Source organism: Melanerpes formicivorus, unplaced genomic scaffold (assembly GCF_026170545.1).
Source record: "Melanerpes formicivorus ecotype bairdi unplaced genomic scaffold, bMelFor1.0.p_v2 SCAF_28, whole genome shotgun sequence".
Taxonomy (NCBI): domain Eukaryota; kingdom Metazoa; phylum Chordata; class Aves; order Piciformes; family Picidae; genus Melanerpes; species Melanerpes formicivorus.
In genome coordinates, this window is record NW_027142380.1 from 10055051 (window position 1) to 10078257 (window position 23207).

Genomic DNA, 23207 nt, shown 5'->3' on the forward strand with positions numbered 1-23207 from the left:
AAGAAACTAGGTTACCTTTTTTTTTCCCCCTCCCCTCCTGTCCTTTTCATTCTAAAGTCATGTTGTCACCCACAAATGTTGTCCTGAGGAAAAAACATAAAGAAGAAGAGTGAGTAGCTGACATCTCCCATAAGGAAAAATTACACTGAGAACATAAAGGTCCCTAATTATATTGGAGTAATAGCAGGCTTGATGCTGTGAGGAGAACATGCTCAGCAGAGCTATCCATTCTCCAGACAAGGATGGCAACAGCCTCCCCAGGATGCAAAAAACTTGAGCTGCTCTTGCAGCAGTCTTCATATTGCATTGCCTGGGTAGAGAGGATGGCGACATGTTCATCCAAACTCCCCACGTTAGGCAGGGCAAAGGGAATATTACAGAGAAATGAATTCTGTCTTGAAGGCTTTAAGATGGTACTGAGGGGCCTGGAGCATCTCTGTGAGGAGGAAAAGCTGAGAGACCTAGGGCTGTTAAGCAGAACCAGAGGTGACCTGAGCAATGCTCAGCGAGAGCTAAAGGGTGGGGGGCAAGAGCATGAGCTCAGACTCCTTAGTGGTGCCCAGTCACAAAACTAAGGGGTAATGGGCACAGGCTGGAACCCAGGAAGTCTCCATCTGAACAGGAGGAGAAACTTGTTTGGTATGAGGGGGGAAGAGATGTGCCATAGTCTGTGTGATCATGTTAAAAAGTAGGAAAAACCTCTTAGCAGTGAGGGTACTGAAGCCCTGGAGCAGGCTGTCTAGAGAGGTGGTGGAGTCTCCTTGTGTGGAGAGCTTCCAACCCTAGCTGGGCATTGTGACCCTGGGCAAGCTGCTGTGGGTGCCCTGCTTTAGGGGTGGGGTTGAACAGGATGATCTCTAGAGGTCTCTCTTCCAACCCTCACCACATTGGGATTCTGTGACTTGGTCAGGCTGGAATTTTCCCAAGCTCTTTGGAGTTTGTGGGGGTGGTGTGGCAGTTTACACCATTGGTTTGTTGCCAGCACTCATGGTGGCATTTATGTGAGCAGACCAATCATTTATTATTTATATATATATATATATATATTTGGTTCTGCTGTGTGGGATTTATTTTTAGTGTAACTAATCAAATGAGCATAGACTAGACCAGCACTGATGAATCAAACCAACCTTTGCATGAGCAGAAGCAGCTTGATTTATTAAGTGGAATTGTAATCCAACGTGAAGCATTTGATTGCCCTCACGCTAATCCTTTTTTTATGAGATCAATTTGCCCTGAAGATCTGTACATGGTATTTTTTTTGGCAGCCTTTCCCCCCACCCCCCCTTAAGACCTCAAAATGGTATAAATGGGGGAGCTCCAGCTGTTTCTCATGGTGTGGTTTGGTTTCTGACACACAAGGTAGTGGATTTTTAAGCTTCCCAGACTGCTTGCTCCTTTTTTTCCCCCTCTCCTCCCAGTAAGAATTTTATTTAATGGCTGTTGCTGCACCAGCATTGATTTTAATTTTACCAAAATGAATGCATTAAAAGCTTTCTATGCTATTATTTATTACCAGCTGTTTTCCTGGTGTTGGGCATGGTGGGGTTTATTTATTTTGCCTGCATAATCATTTTCCCTGTGCTTATCTGGAGCCTTGTGTCAGTTATTCATAGCCTGGCTATTTTGTCTGCAATCTTCAGGCCATTTGCTGTGGGATGGGAAATATCTCAGTGTGTTCTTGCATCAAGATTTAGAATAATCTAAGTGCCTGTTGGTAATTATAGCAGCCTGCTGCAGCAGGAGGCAGTTCACCTTTCTCTTCAGCAGTGTTGGTGACCTAGGGAAGATCAGCTTTTCCCACCTTGGGGAAATCGGTTCTAGCTTAGATCTGGTCTGGTTCAGGTCACTGCAGTGTTTGTGTTAAAATCACTGCACTGACCAGCTGAGGACAATGCTCTAGCTCCTCAGTGAATTGTTTTGGGACTCTGTGGATTTGGATACCAAGTCATAGAATGGCTTGAGTTGGAAGGGACCTTAATGTTCACCTCTTTTCAACCCCCCTGCCATGGGCAGGGACACTTCCCACTAGCCCAGGTTGCTTAAAGCCTCTTCCAACCTGGCCTTAAACCCTTCCAGGGAAGTGTTCACCCCCTCCAAGGTGGATGAGAATTGTCTAGAACTTGTGTTCAGGGGGATGAAAGACAAATCATAGAATCAATCAGGGTGGAAAAGACCTCAGAGATCATCAAGTCCAACCTATTACCAATACCTAACACCTTCTGACAACTAAACCATGGCTTCAAGTGCCACATCCAAGCCTTTCTTGAACACCTCCAGGGGCAGGGACTCCACCACCTCCCTGGGCAGCACATTCCAATGGCCAATTACTCTTTCTGGGAAGAACTTTCTCCTCACCTCCAGCCTAAACTTCCCCTGGCAGAGCTCGAGACTGTGTCCTCTTGTTCTGGTGCTGGTTGCCTGGGAGAAGAGACCAATGATGAAGCATTTAAAAAACCCAAACCACTGTTGTTTTTTTTCTCACCTTCCAGTCTCACCAACACAAAGTGTGGTGTTTTCATGCAATCACAGACTGATTTGGGTTGGAAGGGACTTATAAAGCTCAATCTCCTTGCAGTCAGCAGGGATACCTGCAACCAGAGCAGATTGCTCAGGAATGATTCCAGGGATGTGGCATCTCCCATCTCTCTGGGCAAGCTGGGCCAGTGTCCTACCACCCTTGGTGTAACATATTTCTCTGTGCAACCTGCTCCAGGTTGAAAAACTTGTAATTTCTTTGCATGTATGGAAAACATGAATCATGTTTTATGTATAAAATACCACAATCCCTTTCCACCCAAACCATTCTATGATTTCACACAGATCCACACTGCCCTGATCCACTGAGAAATGTCTGAGGGGGGTGAGAAGATTTGTGACTATAACAGAAAAGCTGCCCAAGTCCTGCATCTTTTATATCTCTTTATACTCTGACCTTTAAGGAGGAACATAGAGAATCATTTTGGTTGGAAGAGACCTTTTAAGATAATTAAGTCCACCCATTCTCTAACTCTACCAAGTGTGGTGCTGAACCATGGCCCTCAGCACCACACCTCTGTGTCTTTGAAACACCTCCAAGGATTCAACCTCCTCCTCAAAGAGCCTCTTCCAGTCTTTTATGGAGAGTGTGGGTATCTGTTGTTGTAACCCTTAGCATGAGCAAGAACATGCTCCCCACCACGGTGGTGCTGCTGGGGTTAGTTTATGAAGGTCATAATATTCTGCTCAGAACAAAATAGAAATCACTGAAAGTCAGCAAAAAGAGAGCCTCTGCCTCTTGGTTGCTCCATGTGACTGCAGCTTACAGTTGAGCCCGCAGTAATTATGCAGTTTAATCAGTTTCTGTGCAGATACCAACCACTTAAAACATTTCTGAGTTTCCCAAAAACATTGGATCTGCATCTTCAAAGACTTTCAAAGGCTCACAAGAGAAATGACAGAGTTCACAGATGATTAAGTGGTTTGATTTGGATTTTATTTTGCCTTCTTGTTTCTTTGCCGGTATTTGTAGCCTAGCAATGAAATGCAGAGCTGAAATGAGGCAAAGGAAACAAATTTCATTTGTTTCATTTGTTGGACTGGATGAACTCCAGAGACCCCTTCTGACTCCCAGCATTCTGTGATTCTGTAAAATGTCCAAGGAGTTTTCTTTTCCCAAGATTCAAACCTGGAAGGCTTTGGCTTTGTATGGAGCTGAGCTCCAACCGAGCCCACAGGGCTTGTCCATCACCAGTCATTACCATCTTGAGTTGCTGATCGGTGTAATGAGGAGGGATTGAGCTGAGGGTGTTCCAGTGCCAGGACACAGCTTGCAGGGAATGCAAGTTCTTACAAAGACATGCCTCAAAAGAAATTGTGAATAAAATGGACAGGTAGACTTCAAAAAGGGCTGAAAAGGGCAAATCAAACCTTTTCCACCTTGGTGCTTAGAGAGATGGGGGAGGAGATGCACTTCATACAGACATTTGCCATAAGGCAAAGGTAAAAATAAAGAGCTGTTAAAGCCCAGTTGTTTTCTCTCTGCTTGGTGGTTCCTTCACTATTCCAAAACATTGATGATGGCTTTCTGTGTGTGTTGGGTTGGAATTTGCAGCTAGAAGCTGTAACCTGATTTCGTGGCAGTTTGGTTTGCCGTGTAGGAGTAGCGAGGGGAAGTTTGTTGGTACATGTTTTGATTTGCTTCCCTCCGTTCCCCTTCTCCTGAAATGAAAGTTGGCAATGTGATGTTTGGAGCTGCTGTAACAGAAATCCATTCTGGTTCATCTAATCCACTGTGCAAACTGCTGGGATTTCCCTACCTCACCTTGCTCAGGCTTCTCATGTCATAAAAGAAAAATGGTGCCTGGGAAAAGTTGCCATGCAGGAGTCATCCTCAGTGGTAGATCTAAGGGAAGGAAAAGGGAAAGGAAAGGGGCAAGGGAAGGGACAAGACAAAGGAAAGAAGTGAAGGGACAAGGCAAGGGAAGGGACAAGGCAAAGGAAAGAAGGGAAGGGACAAGGCAAGGGAAGTGACAAGGCAAGGGAAGTGACAAGGTGTGGTGGGTTAACGCCCCAACCCATTACACAAGGCAAGGGAAGGAAGGGAAGGGACAAGGCAAAGGAAGGGACAAGGGAAGGAAAGGGAAATAATAAAGGCCAAAACTCAACTATAAACCCTTGTTAAGTACTCTGTTAGTGGACTTCAGTAGCACAGATTATTCAGGGAAGGAGGCTAATGAATAGTCTGAAGTGCCTTTGGAGGAGCCCTGCAAGCTGATGTCCCTCTCTTAGGCCAGAGCATGCAGCTGGCTGGATCTGAACATCAATCCTAATTCTTGTGTTGGTCCTTCTGTCCTGGAGTAGTGCTCCCACCTGTCCACACGTGTAATAATGAGAGAAATTGTGTTCTGGGAAGTATATTCTGCCCTCAATGCAGTGACTGTGGGAATCAATGGGATTTTAGCAAGGGAGGAGCAGGACTTGAGCTTAAATCCTGCCTTAGAATTGGTAGCTGGGTGAGACCTCGGGCTGGCTGCTACAGGTGGCTGCTTGGGCTTCCCGTGGGATGCTCTCCCACTAAAGCAATGCCTGCCTCTTTATGTGTATCCTTAAGTAACTCTATAAATGTGATTTTATATAGTATTTAAAATGAATTTGTATGGCAATAAACTCTCAAAGTGTGCAGTAGGCAGCAGTCTCAGCTCACATAAACATTACCACTTGGAAGCATTTTCTTTCTGCCATTTCTTTTATCACTGTGTTTCAAAACCTTCTTCCTGAGGTTATTCTCACAATTTTTCTACTTTATTTTGTCCCTCCCTCTTTTTTTTTCCCTTCCTCCCTTTCTTTCCCTTCTTCCCTTTCCCTTCCTCCCTTTCCTTCCTTCCTTCCCTCCCTTTCCTTCCCTCCCTCCCTTTCCTTCCTTCCTTCCCTCCCTTTCCTTCCCTCCCTCCCTTTCCTTCCTTCCCTCCCTTTCCTTCCCTCCCTCCCTTTCCTTCCTTCCCTCCCTTTCCTTCCCTCCCTCCCTTTTCTTCCTTCCCTCCCTTTCCTTCCTTCCCTCCCTTTCCTTCCTTCCCTCCCTTTCCTTCCTTCCCTCCCTTTCCTTCCTTCCCTCCCTTTCCTTCCTTCCCTCCCTTTCCTTCCTTCCCTCCCTTTCCTTCCTTCCCTCCCTTTCCTTCCTTCCCTCCCTTTCCTTCCTTCCCTCCCTTTCCTTTCTTCCCTCCCTCCCTTTCCTTCCTTCCTTCCTTTCCTCCCTTTCCTTCCTTCCTTCCCTCCCTATCTTTCCCTCCCTCCCTCCCTGTCTTTCTTTCCCTCCCTCCCTCCCTGTCTTTCCCTCCCTTTCCTCCCTGTCTTTCTTTCTTCAAATAAGCTATTTTTGAAAGCCAGATCCTTCCTAAGGGCAGCTGAGTGTCAGATCCAGAGTTCTGGATGGTGTCAGCTGTGTGGGGGGAAGCACATGCTCCATTTCCTCATTACAGCTGGGAAAGCTTAGCCGTGCAAATGCCAAGAGCTGGTTGTGTACCTGTCACTTTGGAGCTTCTGCTGACCATTGATCATCTTCACCCAGACGTTTATGTGAAAGAAGTGAATGTGAAGTCATTTTTAAAAGCAACATGAACATTTCTGTTAGGTTTTTAAATAGTGTTTTATAGTCCTTAGGATGGTCCTGGAACCTCTGGTAGCCAACAACTCCCATCTCTGAAAGAATAGGACTAGGGGAAGGGAAATAAAACTAGGAATGGGTAGGTTCAGATTGGATGTTAGGAAGAAGTTCTTCCCCATGAGGGTGGTGAGAGCCTGGCACAGGTTGCCCAGGGAGGTGGTGGAAGCCTCATCCCTGGAGGTGTTTGCAGCCAGGCTGGATGTGGCTGTGAGCAACCTGCTGTAATGTGAGGTGTCCCTGCCCATGGCAGGGGGGTTGGAACTGGCTGATCCTTGAGGTCCCTTCCAACCCTGACAATTCTGTGATTCTATGAACTATTACTCAATGAGAAAAGATTCTGCACAGCCATTTTGGTCACCTTGTGAAAGCTCATTTAAATTTCAGAATAGAATTTGACACTTAGAGGTGTCAGTTGATGACAAACTCAACACGAGATATCGATGTGCACTGGCAACCCAGAAGGCAACCATGTCCTGGGTTGCATTAAAAGCAGCATGGCCAGCGGATCAGGGAGGGAATTGTGCCACTCTGCTCTTGTGAAGCCCTACCTGCAGCACTGCATCCAGTTCTGGGGTCCTTCAACACAAGATGGATATGGAACTGTTGGAGTAGCAAAGGAGGCCACAAAGATGATCAGAGGGTGGAGAACTTCCCCTGTGGGGACAGGCTGAGAAAGTTGGGGGTCTTCAGCCTGGAGAAGAGAAGGATCCAGGGGGACATTAGAGCAGCCTTCCAGTACCCAAAGGGGACTTGAGGAGAGCTGGGGAGGGACTTTTGACAAGGGCTGGGTGTTATGGGATGAGAGACAATGGCTTTGAGCTGGGAGAAGAGAGATTGAGACTGGAGATGAGAAAGAAATAGTTTACAGTGAGAGTGGTGAGACACTGGCACAGGTTGCCCTGGGTGGTTGTGGATGGCCCTTCCCTGGAGGTGTTGAAGGCCAGGCTGGATGAGGTCCTGAGCCGCCTGGTCTAATGGAAGGTGTCCCTGTCCATGGTGGGGGATTGGAACTGGATGATCTTTAAGGTCCCTTCCAACCTAAACCATTCTGTGAGTCTATATGCACTACATCTATGCATATTTTAATTAGTTGCAGAACTTTTGTTCTCTGTAGTTTAAAGTTGTCTTGAGGGTTATCTTGTGTTACCCTTGGGAAAACAAACATCACCCAGGCTCTTCATGCAGAATTTAGTTATGCAATGTGGGGGAAATAACCTTTCTCTCTCTGCTTGTTGGAGTGAACATTCTGACCTACCAGATTTCTTCTGCTGCTTAGGTGACAGAAAAAAGAAGTGAAATATAGAAGTGTTGCCTTGCCAGATCTGCACTAAGACTCATGGATCTGCAGAGTTTGTGCCCTGAAGCACTGAGAGCTTGGAGCAGACAGATGGGGACCCAGTTAATAATAACCTAGGCAATAGCATCCTCCTCTAAGAGCCAGTCCCTCCTATGTAGGGCACAGTGTGTTGCATGTATCCTGTAAGACACACCAAGGGAGACCACAGGGTGATGATGGAGATAGAGGAAGGTCTTTTAGGAAACCCGTAATCAACAAATCATTATTTCATTCTTTTTCAGGAGAAGAAACCTGTGATGTGGTCTGGAAAATGCCACACTCCTGTTAAGTCCTGCTTCATTAGACATCAATCTGTGCCTGGGCTCTCTCAGGGGAAGTCCCTAAAAGAGAGAGAATCTATGGAGTATAGAATCAATAAGGTTGGAAAAGACCTCAGAGGTCATCAAGTCCAACCTATCACCCAGCACCTCCTGACAACTAAACCATGGCTCCAAGTGCCACATCCAAGCCTTTTTTGAACACCTCCAGGGATGGTGACTCCACCACCTCCCTGGGCAGCACATTCCAGTAGCCAATCTCTCTTTCTGGCAAGAACTTTCTCCTCATTTCCAGCCTAAACCTCCCCTGGCACAGCTTGAGACTGTGTCCTCTTGTTCTGGTGCTGGTTGCCTGGTTTAGTTGTCAGAAGGTGTTAGGTATTAGGTTGGACTCAATGATCTGTGAGGTCTTTTCCAAGCTGGTTGATTTTGATTTTTGTGATTCTGTGAAATACCTGGGGGGTGAGCTGCCAGCAGGACTGTGAGGGGTTCACTTCAAGCCCAGGGGCTGTAGCTGCACAGTCTGAGTGAGCAGGAGAGTGAGCTTCTCTTCTCCTGAGCAGGAGGGTTATTGAAAGAGTTTATTATTATTATTATTTTTACTTAATGATCCCCATAAACCCAATTTTATGTAAGAGAACTGCCTCCCTGGGATGTTTGATGTTAAGAAATCCATTCTTACCTTTTTGTGTTCAACAGAATACAGCACTCAGCCAAGCACAAGTCCTGCCTTACACAGGGCCCTTTATTTTGATGCTTTTAATCCGGGTGCAAGCAAACTGAAGCAGCAAGGAGAGACAGGATCTTAAATTGCCTTCGAGAAGGGCATGGCTAATCAGTGAAGCAGAGAGCTATAGATTGGTTAGCAGTCCAGGAGTTGGACCACCAGTGATGCTCTGAGCCCCCATGCCTGAAGTAGCCAGCAAGGTGTTCAGAGCAGGGTCCCCCTTTGCCAACAGAGGACGGTGCTTGCTCAGGGATGTGAGAGCTCTTACCATCGTTGTCCTTATTTTCTTAGTCTCCTTGCTCCATTCCTTTCCCACCTCTCAATGTGAAGCTCTGTTCAACATCCTGCTGCATTTCCCTGTCACTCCAAGTGAAGCTGAGCCCACAGCTTCCCCACGCTCATGTCCCTCTGTCTCGTTACAAATGTCAACTACTCCTTCGGCAGTGGCTGCAGTATCCCTCACTCCGTGTCATTTGCAAATGGAAATGATCTCTGAGAGCTGTTATTTAACAGGGAATTTCCAAGGCGCTGCTGAAAGTAGGCTCTCCCCGCCTGAAAAGCCGCGGGAAGATGGATGGGGCTTTGTCTTCTGCCTTGGTGGAGCTGATTAGCGTTTTTTGTCATCCCTGAAGACCCCTGGGGCTCAGATTGACAGTGGCTCGGTGGTTTTGTATTCTGCTCCCCTGCACTTCCCCGGTCCTCCAGCGGCTCTAGCGAGTGAGAGAGGAGAATATCAAGCGTCGTTCAATGAGTCGGGTCACATACAGAGTGCTCAGCACAGGGTGGTCTCTTTTACAGCCAACCTTGGTATTACATAAAATAAAAGGATATATTCTGTCCAGCTTTGCAAACTTCCCCATAAGGTTGGAAGGCAAAGATCAATCCTTGATAAAGTTATCCTATTAGTCATTCTGTCCTGTATTCAGCACTGCTTAGTGCTGTGCCCAGTTCTGGGCTCCTCAGTTTAAGAAGGACATTGAGAGACTTGAAGGTGTCCAGAGAAGGGCAATGAGGCTGGGGAGGGGTCTGGGGCACAGCCCTGTGAGGAGAGGCTGAGGGAATTGGGGTTGTTTAGTCTGGAGAAGAGGAGGCTCAGGGGAGACCTCATTGCCCTCTACAACTACCTGAAAGGAGGTTGTGGCCAGGTGGGGGTTGGTCTCTTCTCCCAGGCAATCAGCACCAGAACAAGAGGACACAGTCTCAAGGTCTTCCAGGGGAAGTTTAAGCTGGAGGTGAAGAGCAGCTTCTTGCCAGACGGAGTAATTTGCCACTGGAATGTGCTGCCCAGGGAGGTGGTGGAGTCACCATCCCTGGAGGTGTTCAAAAAAGGCTTGGATGTGGCACTTGGAGCCACGGTTTAGTTGTCAGGAGGTGTTAAATATTAGGTAATAAGTGGGACTTGATGATCTCTGAGGTCTTTTCCAACCTGGTTGATTCTATGATTCTATGGCAGTGGGTAGATGAGGTTGGCTAGTCAAGTGAGGAGGAAATTGAGCACACACCCAAGAAAAAACCCAAGAAAGTATATTGATCCTTAGTGGCTTCTACTTACAATCTTTGATTTCTGCAGCCTGAGGCTCCCAGTTCATTTGCAGCCTGGAGAGGTCTTGGGCATTGAGAGCACTTTTTAATGCCCTGCATTAAAAACCAGGTTGGATGAGAATGATCTTGCAAAGGGAGAGAATCTCTCCCTTAAGTGCTCGGTGTCAGTGGAGAAAGGCTTAGAGAAAGAGCCTCTAGCAGTGAGGCTATAAAGCTAGATTGTATCACAGGATGGTGGGATCTGGAGGGGACTTCTCGAGATCTAGTCCAACCCTCTGCTAACCCAGCTTGCCCAGGAGCACAATGTCCAGGTACGTTTGGAATCTCCAGAGAAGGAGAGTCTACAATCTCTCTGGGCAGCCTGCTCCAGGCCTCCAGCACTCTCACACCAAAGGAGTTTTAACCCATGTTCAGGTGGAACTCTTGTGTATTTCAGTTTGTGTGTGCTGCTTCTCATCCTGTCAACAGACACCACTGAGAAGAGTCTGGCCCCATCCTCTTGCCCCCCACCTTACTGAGCATTAAGCTGTGATCTGCTCTTCTCCAGCCCCAGGTCTCTCAGCATTTCCTCTTCACAGAGATGCTCCAGTCCCTGAGTGGTGGTGGAAAGCTTGAAGTCCCCAAACAGTTAATGATATTTGATGCCCAAGGACTTTGGTCAAGTGCTCTGAGCTAGGCTTTGGAGGGTGCAGATCTGCCTAGCTGGCACTGACCACCTCTTGTATTTTCTTTATCTTCATGTGAATTTCAGGAGTCTCAGGGAGAGCTAGGGAGCAATTTACCCAACTGCTGTGTGTGGGGGGGTATATGTAATATATTACATGTTTCATTTCTTACCTGACTAATAGAGGGCTGAGAAAGTCCTGAAATGCAAATAAGGCTGCTGATGTGGCAGATGAAGCGTAGCATGTCTTCCCAGGCACAGGGGGTTTGCAGAGCCAGCCAGCCAGAGCATTTTGCCGCTGAACTCTAGTGTCTATCTTGCAGTTTCCAGCCCCTGGTGACAGTGAGTCAGTGCAGCTTGTGGAGGAGTTAGAGGAAAAAGGGAGCAGCAATGCACTGGTCAGAAATTACCACATGGGACTCTGACTCCTGACTCGGATTCCTGCCAGAATGCTGTGGTTTGACCCTGTGAAGGAACAGGGTTGGGCTGGCCACCAGACTGGTGGTGTCAGAGGCTCTCCATGAGCCCCTCTCTCTTCCCAAAGGGAAGAGGAAGGGAAGAAGGGAGAGAGAATGATGGGGTAGGAAAGAAACTCGAGCAGCTGGCTTGGGAAGAAGAACAATGCCATGGGATAGAGACACAGAGACACAAACCAAGAGCCAACCCCTACCCCTGATGGCAATGAGGGCACCATTGGCACCACTCATGCTGGGGGCAGGCACTGGGCAAATCCCAGCCTGGACTCAGCAGTAGATGGGATCTGGACTCAGGAGCTGAATTCTAGAACTGGATTCAAAAGCACAGAGATGGGGATGGAAGGCAGAAGGGACAGAGTCCTCTGGGGACACTGACCAGGAAAGAAGAGGCTTGAATCTGGGCATCCCTCAGCTTGCTCCTGAAGATGCCCTCCAGGGGCTGCAATCCCTTGGGGGGTAGTTAAGGCTCCCCTGTCCTGGCTGCTCCTCCCCACAGCTGCCACCTCTGCCTTCATGCCCCCAAAGGGGTGGCACAAACTGTGGCATTGCCCTTGGTGTGTCCAGCAGCAAGTCTCAGGCAGAGCCTTTCTGCAGCCCAGCCCTTGCCAGGAAATCTGCCCTGAGCTTCTCCCTGCTAGAAGCAGCCTCTGGCTGTGCCAAGCTGCCCTGAGCTTCAGCAAGGAGCTCCCTGAGTAAAGCCTGAGCTGAGAAGTCACAGCACTGAGCAGGATGAATTCTGCTCTGGCTCAGACCAGGCCAGTCCTCAAATCTCTCAGCCCCTGTCCTCTAGGGAGCAGATCTGGGATTGCTTTGGATGCTGCAAACCATTGCAAGTACCAATTTGAGACCCAGCATTGAGCCCAGAGTGTCGGTGGAGAGCAGAAAGATGATTGCTTGGAAACAGACCTTGCTCTGTTTTTATCCTCTCTGGGGAGCAGCGTAACTGTTCAGCAATTTAGGGCTCAGGCTGAGGCACAGATCTCAAAACAGCTGAAGGTCTTGGTTTTCTTTCCCCCCCCTATATATATATATATTTTAAAAGCTTTACATTTGGTAAAGGGAAAATAACCCTTATCTGGAGCACTCAAAAAAACCCCTTTGTACATTTTCCTCTGCAAGCAGAAAATAGAGCAGATACTCCAGCAGACATAAAGTTGGACATTTGTGTTACATAAAAGTAGATCAAATCCTCAGGTCATAGTTCTGGTCACAGAGCATTAGCTTTAGTGCCCACACAGGCACTGTGGTGTCGATGGTGGGTTCCAGGATGTGATGCACTCAGAAGTTGCACTGCGTCTTCCTCAAGTAGATCTTTCAATCAGTTTGTCTCGATGCAGCTCCTCTAGAGGTGATTTATTATTTTGCTTTTCAGGTTAGATTACAACAATTTTAATTCATGAAGAGCACTAGAAAGACAAGTTGGGGCAGTGCCATCATCTGGCATGCTTGGGTTTCTCTCTGCTCCAAATGAAGAGGGGTCGCCTTGACTCTCGTGTGCAGCTGTGTGGCTTGAGGTATGACTCTTTGGGTAGCTGGAGAGAGAATAGGGAGCTCATGGATGTGCTGCCCCTCTGCCTTGGTCAAGCAGAGTGGGCTTGGTGCTACGGGATGTAAAACTATCCCACCTCACCCAGGAGAGGAGCAGTGTGGCCTCAGGAAGAGCAATCCCTGGGTTGATTTGTGCAGTTTTATTTTTTCCAGGGAGTTAGACTAGATGACCCTGAAAGGTCCCTTCCAACCCACTGCATTCTATGATTCTATGATTTTTGTTTCCTCCCAGAGTCTTCAGCAGCCAAAGTTCAGGGCTGGTCACTTCTCCACTGCCAATAAATAGGCCTGAGCATGAAACAATGCATGTGTCAGGTTGAAAGAGCTGCAAAGCAGCTTGAGGTCATTCTGGGTCAAAGACATCACCAGTCGTGATTTTAAGGCATCTTTCCATCCTTCCTTTGAAAGCTGCCGGTTTGCTGAAGGTTGGTAATAAAGTGCCTGCAAATACCTGCTGTTCCCAGCCAGGCTCTGTGAAGTGCAAAGAGTCAGAGGGGTCCACAGATTTTTGGATGCTCTCTTGGGTACCCATATCTTTAGAGCTGCATCTCGAAGTTCACAGCACAAATGTGCAGAGTTCATTTTCTGTTTATCGTGGCATGCTAGGGGTTGGAGATCACGTAGGGCAACCTCCCAGCCTGAGCAGGTTCACCTAGAAAAGGTCACATAGGAATGCATCCAGGCAGGTTTAGAATCTCTCCAGAGATGAGACTCCACAGCCTCTCTGGGCAGCCTGTTACCTGGCCCCATTATCCTTAAATCAAAGTCTCTCCTCATCTTTAAATGGAACTCCTCATGTTCAAGTTTGTTGCTGCTTGTCCTGTCACTGGGCACCACTGAAAAAAATCCTGGTCCCATCCTCCTGACACCCACCCTTTAAGTGGTGCTGATCAATAGATCAGCACTGATGAGATCCCCCCTCAGTCTGCTCTTTTCCATACTTAAAAGCCCCATTTCTCTCAGCCTTTCCTCACCAGAGGTGTTCCAGTCTCCTAATTATTGCTATAGCCCTCTTCTGTACCCTCTCCAGTAAGTCCCTGCTCTTCTTGAACTGGGGAGCCCAGAACTGGACACAGTACTCCGGCTGTAGGCTGACCAGGGCAGAGTAGAGGCGACGGAAATCCTCTCTCGACCTGTCTGCCACACTCTTCTTGAGTTATTTCTTTGTTCCAGTCCCCAAAATGAATTCAAAACTAAACCTCACCTGAGCTGGAAGGAGAGTCACAAGTGCAGGCACCAGGTGAAACACAGGTTTTGTTTAAACATTTTCTGCCAATGAGTTATTGAAGCAATTTATTTGCCTAAGCCCTAAAATAGTTCATAGTGGAAATGTAAATGAAAAATGGTCGATCCCTGCTGCTGTAGCACAAAGAAAATATTATTTTGGGGACCTCTCCACTTGCTGTGGTTGATTTATGGGCTCCCTCCTAGCCATCATTTGCCCATCCTGAAGACAGGAGGAAATGGTGCAAGAAATGGGATCATTTGTGAGGGGAGCCTGCGGTTGCTGCCGGCCTCGGCGTTACCCTGCTCCCCCTCAACCATCCTCCTCTGCCCTCCCAGAGGTTTGTGCAACAGCAAGGACAAACAGCTAGAAATCTGGGGAGGCAAAATGCAAAGCTGAATTGCTGTTTTTTTCTAAGGTCCCCTGGGGAACGCTGAGCTCTTAGGTGGTGCTTCTTGCACTTAGGAATGAAAGGGTGCAGCGAGGAGCTTGCTTCAAGTGAAATAATAAATTCAAAGTGGTTAAGAAAATAAATAAATAAAGCTTCTCGGGGCCAGTTGTCAAAAAGTTTTGCCCAAGCCCATTCTGCCATTTTTCAAAGTGAAGTTTACAGCATCTTTTCGAAGAAGTGGTATTTAAACCCCCCCCCCATAATTTTCCACTGGCAGCAAAAATAAAAGGTTGCTTCCCTAACATGCCCAGTGGTGAAATGACTGCTGGAAGGAAATAGTGCTGGCAGGATCTCTCTCTGTAAGTGGAGGAAAGGTCTTTGGGCTGGAAAAAAAAGTTGTTGTGTGGTTAACTAATTTCCTTTGAACTAAAGGGGAAAAAGCCAAAGCAGGGAATGTGTTTTCCCTGGTGAGCTGATGTTGCTGGCTGTTTAGGACAGCTCCTGTGTGTTGTCTCTCTAGAACAGCAAACCAGGAGGAATGTATGCAAGAGGAGAGAGATCATTGGGATGTGTGAGCTGAGTTTTATACCTAACCTAAACATTGCTATAAACCAGTGTGGAATGTGGCAAGTTTACTAGAACTGAATGAACTGTTCCACAAAAGCCACACCATGCTTTAGCTCTTTCTCTTCCTCGCTCTTCGCTCCATCCCTGAGGTATTCACCCTCCGTAGCGTGGCTGCAGGAGGCGAGCTTCTCGTGGTGGATAAATGTAAGGGAGGGTTTTTTAATTTCCCCAGGTGCCAGCCAAGATTAGAATTGGAAATGAGTGAGCAACAGGAGGAAAAACTCTCTCAGTGTGGTGGGGTTTTTTTATTGTATTTAATCCCTGGTAAAACCATTCTCCATCCTCCTGCCAGGCCTCAGCAAATAGCTATCCCAGTGCCCAATCCCCATGGTTGCCCTGTTCACCCATACTCTCCTTGAAAGGATAGTGGCTGACCTTCAATTTGTGGCCAGGAATGTGAACCTGATTTAAAGCAGGGAATGAGAGTTAGTTAATTGTGGATGTGATACCTGTACAGATAAGAGCACTGTGGGTTGTGCTGCCCGAGCTGGATTTGGTCATGAAAAGCAGAACTATCCTATCCCTCTGATTTCTTCATGGGGGTTTGAAGTCCTTTGTTCCACTTTAGACACAAGATCTCAGCGTTTTGAGGTCATTAGGGGAGGTGAGGCAACCACAGCAGTCACCTTGATCTTTTTCTTGAGATGCTAGTGAACGGTCTTGAACAGTGGAAAAAGAAATCTGAAGGCTGATGCTCTTGTAGCATAGAATCATACAATTGTTTCAGCTGAAAGAGACTTCTAAGATCAAAGAGTCCAACCATCAACCTAACCGCACCAGGGCCATCAAACCATGTCCCCAAGTGCCAAGTATAAACATTTTTTGGAACACCTCAAGGGATGGTGACTCCTGTTCCAATGCCTGACCACTCCTGCAGGAAAGAAATTGTTCCAGATATCCAACCTGAGCCTCTCCTGGTACCATCCAAGGCCTTTCCAGAATACAGAACACAGAGTTAACCAGGTTGGAAAAGACCTTTGAGATCATTGAGTCCTACCTATCTCCCAACACCATCTGATCAACTAAACCACAGCACCGAGTGCCTCATCCAGGCTCTTCTTAAACACCTCCAGTGATGGTGACTCCACCACCTCCCTGGGCAGCACATTCCAATGGCCAATCTCTCTTGCTGGGAAGAATTTCTTAATATCATCCAGCCTAAACCTCTCCTGGCACAGCTTGAGACTGTGTCCTCTTGTTCTGGTGCTGGTCTCCCCTGAGCCTCCTATTTTCCAGGCTAAGCAACCCCAGCTCCCTCAGCCTCTCCTCACAGGGCTGTGCTCCAAACCCCTCACCAGCTTTGTTACCCTTTCCTCTCAGTATATCACTTGACACGAGGGAGAAGAGACCAACACTCACTTGTTACAGCTTTCAGGGTGCTCTAGAGAGCAATAAGGTCTCCTGCCAGCCTCCTTTTCTCCAGACTAAGTAACCCCATTCCCCTCAGCCACTCCTATCACGTATTTCCAAGGAATATTCATGAGGTGAAGACTGAATCTACATGCAGCAAACCAACCTCCATAGCACAGAACTGTCGAAGCCTGTTAGCTGTGACCAGCACCAAAGTACCACCAAGTTATTGCCTGCAACCTCTGAGATCACAACATGAGCCCTGCTGCTCTGAGTTGTGCTTGTGAGGGAGCAAGAAACTCATTCAGGGGAAATTTAATTTCAATAATGACCACTGAATAATTTATTCACCTAATTTACAAATATTTTTTATGAAAAACACTTGAGGTTTTAATTATGCACTCAGGAAACAATTTGTGCCTGTCAGTGATTAGAAGTGTAATGAAAACACTGGAACAAGTGGAACACTGGAACAACTTGCCCAGGGAGGTGGTGGGGCTCCTTCCCTGGAGATATTCAAGGTGAGGTTCAACAAAATCCTGGGCAACCTGATCTACCTGGGGTTGTCCCTGCTGACTGTGGGGAGTTTGGACTGGATGACCTTTGGAGTTCCCTTCTGGCCTGGACCACTCTATGATTCTATAAAAGCCAAGCACTTTTCAGGTTTTTTTCACATTTGGGAGCTACTTTCACAGAATCAGAGAATTGTCAGGGTTGGAAGGGACCTCAAGGATCAGCCAGTTCCAACCCCCTGCCATGGACAGGGACACCTCACACTACAGCAGGTTGCTCACAGCCACATCCAGCCTGGCTGCAAAATCCTCCAGGCAGGAGGCTTCCACCACCTCCCTGGGCCACCTGTGCCAGGCTCTCACCACCCTCACAGGGAAAACTTCTTCCTAACATCCAATCTCAATCTCCCCATTTCTAGTTTTGTTCCATCCCCCCCTACTCCTATCACTCCCTGACACCCTCAAAAGTCCCTCCCCAGCTTTCTTGTAGCCCCCTTCAGATACTGGAAGGCCACAATGAGGTCTCCTTGGAGCTTTCCAGACTCAATAGCCCAAACTCCTTCAGTCTGTCCTCATAGGAGAGGAGCTCCAGCCCTCTGCTCATCCTCATGGCCCTTCTCTGGACACCTTCCAGCACTTCCAGATCCCTCCTGTAATAGAGGCTCCAGAACTGGACACATTACTCCAGGTGGGGTCTCACCAGAGCTGAGTAGAGTAAGAAAATTACCTCCCTTGCCCTGCTGGCTGTGCTTCTCTTGATGCAGCCCAGGATGTGATTTGCTTTCTGGGCTGCAAGTGCTCACTGTTGGCTCATGTGGAGTTTCTCATCCACCAGCACCCCTGGGTCCTTTTCTTCAGGGCTGCTCTCTTTTTGCACCAGTACAGCTACTAGGAGGACAAAGTGAGGACCTGCTGCCCAGTGCTGGGAGCCTGCAGGTGGATACTTCACATGATGCAAACATCTTTGGTTTTCCCCCACATCTCTCCTTTTCAAACTACCATCATTTTAGGAGTGACGCTTTAGGAGCTGGATTAGATGGCAACCTGCTGTAGTGTGAGGGGTCCCTGGCCACGGCAGGGGATTGGAATTGGATGATCCTTAAGATTCCTTCCAACCCTAACAGTTCTATGATTCTGTGACCTTGAAAGGTGCCTTCCAGCCCAAACCATTCTGCAATTCTGACTGTCCTTTGACTCTTGAAATGCCCTTCCCTGGTGTTTCGTGCCTCCTTGTATTTAGTTTCATTTCCTTTCATAAATAGAAACATTGCTTTCCCTTTATATGGCAGGCTGTAGATCTGTGAGCAGCATAACCTTAGGAGTGGCATATTGATGATGTTTTCAGTTTTAAAATGCATTTCCACCTGAGAACAGCCAGGGAGATCATTAAATGCAGCCTAATTATAGATTGTTGTGTCTGGTAGAGTCTCGTTCCTGATCAGTAATTAGAAAAAAGAAGGGGTTATAGACTTCCTGAAAGGAGGTTGGATTGAGGGGAGGTTGATCTCTTCTGCCAAGGAGCAAGTGATTGAATGGGAGGAAATGGTCTCAAGTTGCACCAGAGGAGGTTTAGGCTGGACATGAGGAACAACTTCTTCCCCCAAAGGGTTATGAAACCCTCACACAGTCTGCCTGGGGCAGTGATCACATCCCCATGCATGGAGGAATTAAAAAGCCTTGGAGAAGTAGGGCTGAGGGCCATGGTTTAGTGGTGACCAGGCAGTGCTGGGCTAATGCTTGGACTTGATCTTAGAGGTCTCTTCCAACCAAACAGATCCTATGACCTTGCTTGACACTCTGGTGTTCCAGCAGCTTTCAGACTTTCTGTAGAAATCAAAATAAAGTTTCAGTGAAGTGAATCCTCTGTCCTCAAGATACTACTCCAAAACTATCTGCACTGTCGTGTATCTTGCCCCTTTAGTGTGTTGTAAATGTGTCTTGTCATTTATTATACACCTTTGGCTGTTCCAGTGGGATCCACCTGCCCCAAGAGCAGACTCTGGGGCATCTGAAGTATCTGAAGGGGGACTACAAGAAGGCTGGGGTGGGACTTCTCAGGATCTCAGGTAGTGATAGGACTAGGGGGAATGGAATGAAGCTGGAGGTGGGGAGATTCAGGCTGGAGGTGAGGAGGAGGTTCTTCCCCATGAGAGTGGTGAAGCCCTGGAATGGGTTGTCCAGAGAGGTGGTTGAGGCCCCATCCCTGGAGGTGTTTAAGCCCAGGCTGGATGAGGCTCTGGCCAGGCTGATGTAGTGTGGGGTGTCCCTGCCCATGGCAGGGGGCTTGGAACTAGATGATCTTTGTGGTCCCTTCCAACCCTGACTGATACTATGATTCTGTCTCCCAGGCACAGAACCCTGGCTCCTGGGGTAAGAGCACTTCCATGCCACCTCTCCCCTTCACTCTTGCATATTTCCTTCTACTCCTTGTTCCTTTCCATAGCCTCTGATTTCTTCTTTCACTTTCTTGTTTTCTATGCAAGAGAAGCCTTGGGAATAGAATAGAATAGAATAGAATAGACTAGAATAGAATAGAATAGAATAGAATAGAATAGACCAGACCAGACCAGACCAGACCAGACCAGACCAGACCAGGTTGGAAGAGACCTTCAAGAGTTGAGTCATCCTTGTGCTGTTCATTGATTCTAGAGTTTCATTTAGATATCCAACAAACTACCTGTAGGTTGTCCCATTTCTTGTCTTTTTTTTTTTTAGTATGCTTCCAACAGGAGTTCTGTTTTGTGGAAGGGGAGAAAATAATTAAGAAAAAAACAAACAAGCAAGAACAACAACAAAACCCCACAATTACATGAATTCATCTCAATACTGCAACTTAAGAGAACAGGTCAGGGTAACAAATGGACCTAAACTGGAAATGTTTTGATTAAATAATCATATTTGTAGTAACAAAGAAGGGGGGAAGGGGGGAGGGGAGGGGAAGAATGGGAGTAAGGGAATTAAAGTGACCTTGAATCCAGGTCTGTTATTGCTGTATAGCTATTGTTTGACTTTAATTTTTATTAATGCAGCTAATGGCTTACATGGGCCTTATGGCTGCATTACCACTGCTCTGAAATTTAATTAGATTTTTAGAGCTGCCACTAATGTCTTCCCCAGGATCACAGAATCCAGCGGCAATGCCAGCACGCTCCATCCATTTCAGTGAGGTTCTGAAAAGAAACTGAAACAAGGTGTTGTGGTTTGGTTTTCTTCCTTCTTCTTGGTTTTCTTTTTTTGTCTACAACAGTCTCTGGAATTCCTGAGCCTGTCTCATACCTGAAGTGCAATCACTGCTGCCTCTTGTCCTCCCGACGCAGGATGGAGATAACCGCCCAAAGCCGCGGGGAGATAAAAGAAATGCTTCCTTGGAAATTAGTTTTAAAAGCTTGCTTTCAGGATTAGGATTTTTGTTTCTCCTTTTGTTAGAGCAGAGGCTCAGAGTCAGTTATCATCACTTGGTCTCCCCAGAGCTTGCTTCACACTGAGCAGCCCCAACTCTCTCAGCCTGTCCCCGTAGGGGAGGTGCTCCAGCTCTCTGAGCATCTTCGTGGCCACCTCTGGGCCTGCTCCAGCAGCTTCATGTCCCTCTTATGTTGAGGGCACCAGAACTGGATGCAGTGCTGCAGGTGGGAAGTCTCACAGGAGCTGAAAAGAGGGGCAGGATCCCTTCCTTTGTCCTGCTGGCCAAACTTTTTGCTACAGCCCAGAATACAGCTGCCTTCTGTGCTACCAGCAACTATTGCTGGCTCAGTTTCTCATTAACTGACACCCTCACCCATCCTGGGTTTGTGCTTGGGATTGCCCCAATCCAGGTGTAGGACCTTGCACTTGGACTTGTTGAGCCTGATGAGGGTATACTGGACTCACCTCTCAAGCCTACCTAAGTTCCTTTGGATGGATGCCTTCCCTCCAGGGTGTCAGCAGGACCACACAGGCACAACTTGAGTCCACTTCCTGACGATCTGATTGTGTAGGCAAGAGGGCTTTGGTGGTAGGGTTTCTCCCTGTGGTTTCTCAGTGCTGGCTGTGTGTTAGGAGAAGCTCTGGAAAGGTTTGGTGCTTGTGTTGCCTGCTAATGAGGCAAATGAAGAAAAGCACATTTTCCTGGCTTGGTAAACTTTGGGCTTTGTTATTTGTTGTGTCACAGTGATGACTGAGAGCTTGAATTAACAGTGCGGAGGAGAGATGTTAACAGATCAAAGGATCAGATGGGTTGGTTAAAGAAATTACAATGATGAATGACAGTGACCTAATTTATGAAACAATCCCCTAGTATAAAATACTTCACTAATTTGTAATTACGTGATTCACTTGCCAAGGGCAAAATCAGTCATGTCAGAACCATCAAACAGTGGAGCAAATGGTTGCAGCAGTGCCTTGAGAACCACTTTTACCCCTCCTGAACTGAACTCTACATGGGAATCCAGTGTTGAAACCAAAGATGTAGATTCAGAAGGCAAGTTTAATTATTTATTACCACTGCTAACTAGCAAATAGGTGAGGAAAGTGTGTCTGGCACATAGGAAATTCTCTCTAAGCTTTGAAGGAGAAAGCTTATGTTTGCTGAAGGGTTTCCATGTGGCACAGTGCTGGTGAAGCAGGACTGGTGCTCAAGAGGAGCCTGAGAACGCCAGGGGTACTGAGGCACCAGTGCGCTGCTACTTACTCTGCCTTTCTATGTCACAAACTCTGAGAAATGGAAATAAATAAGAAAGGTTAAGGTATTGCAGACTTGATAGGGTGCTTGGTTGAATGGTTTAGTTGATTAGGTGGTGTTGGATGATGGGTTGGACATGATGATCTTGAGGTCTCTCCCAACCTGGTCTGGTCTGATCTACTCTACTCTACTCTATGCTACGCTACTCTACTCTACTCTACTCTATCCTACCCTATCCTATCCTATCCTATCCTATCCTATCCTATCCTATCCTATCCTATCCTACCATGAGAAACTTTCTTTTTGGAGAAATGCCAAGTGGTCCATGACAGAGAGGTTGGAACTAGATGATCTGTAAGGTCCCTTCCAATACAAACCATTCTGTGATTCTATAGCTTACCTCCTGTAAAGAACTAACAAAACCTGTGGTGCTAAACTTTGGTCTAAATCTGCTATTGCTTTAACTGGAAAGATCAATAGCTTCAAGTGTGGTTGAAAGAAAAGTGGGTGCATCGCTAAGGAAAGTGATAAACCCAGAGGAAATGGCCTCAAATTGCACCAGGGAAAGTTTAGATTAGATATTAGGAAGAATTTTGTTACTGAAAAAGTGGTCAGGCATGGGAACAGGCTGCCCAGGCAGGTGGTGGAGTCACCATCCCGGGAGGTGCTCAAGAAACCTGTGGACATGGCACTTTGGGACACAGTTTAATGGCCATGGGGTGTTAGATTGAGGGATGGACTTCATGAACTTAGAGGTCTTTTCCAAGTGGAAAAATTCTTTGATTCTGCTCTATGATTCTAAATGTGAGCTGCATTACAGCTGCTGGCAGTGGCAGAAGCAAACCTCGTTGATAGATGGCAGGGAAACAAGCCCGTGAGCAGATGAAGGTGGGTTCACATCCTCTCTTGCTGAGGGAACACTGAATCCTAAAGAGTGGCTGGAGCTGGACTGGTGCTTCAGGAAATGGCATGAGAGCTATTTATTAGCCAGGGAAAATCAGCAGCCAGTGACACCCATTATTCATTCAGCAGTATTGATTTATCTAGAGGCCATGGCAACTCAATCCATGAGTGGTTCTGGCAGCATTCCATGTGGAAGCTGACTTTGCCAAGGAATTTGTTGTTAAAAAACCACTTGCAGCAACCAGCTGAGATATCCAAAGTGCTATGGGAGATGTGAAGCAGAAGCCCTGTATCTATCTTGATCTGAAAGCATCATTTCAGCCACCACTCGCTGAGGGGTCGACAGATTCCACAGAAGCAGCATTTAAATCAGATCTCCAGCTCTTGTCACACTGTAAGCCTGTCTGCTGCCTCTGTCTTTGGGTACTTATAAGCTTTGGTTTCCCCTGTGCTGTCTGAAAAGGTTCAGTGTAAAGGGATTAATGTCTTTAGGTTGTTTCAGAGTCAGATCCATCTATAGAAGTGATCCACCACCACTTCTGGAAAGATTCACTCACCCTGGAGGGACATAGAATAGGTTGGGTTGGAAAAGACCTTAAAGATCATCTAGTTCCAATCTCCCTGCCATGGGCAAAGGGACACCTCCCACCATACCAGGTCTCTCAAGGTCTTGTCCAGCCTGGCTTTGAACATCTCCAGGGAGGGGACATCTACAATCTTCCTGGGCAACCTGTTCCAGTGTCTCACCACCCTCACTGTCAAGACTTTCCTCCTAATCTCCAGTCTAAATCTCCCCTTTCCAGCTCAAAGCCATTCTCACTTGTCCTAT

General features: G+C 47.1%; 1 protein-coding gene across 5 annotated transcripts in view; it reads left to right on the forward strand.

Moving 5' to 3' along the window:
- Positions 1-23207, forward strand: part of LOC137449153 (contactin-4) — a 425057-nt gene that overhangs the window by 145863 nt on the left and 255987 nt on the right. The window contains exon 1 of one of the 5 annotated variants that reach the window (XM_068154398.1): positions 12545-12679. The exons of the other annotated variants lie outside the window; for them this stretch is intronic. The gene's annotated coding sequence lies outside the window, so the exon portion shown is untranslated. Of the gene's footprint in view, positions 1-12544; positions 12680-23207 lie in introns of those variants that run through there. 5 annotated transcript variants of the gene reach the window in all.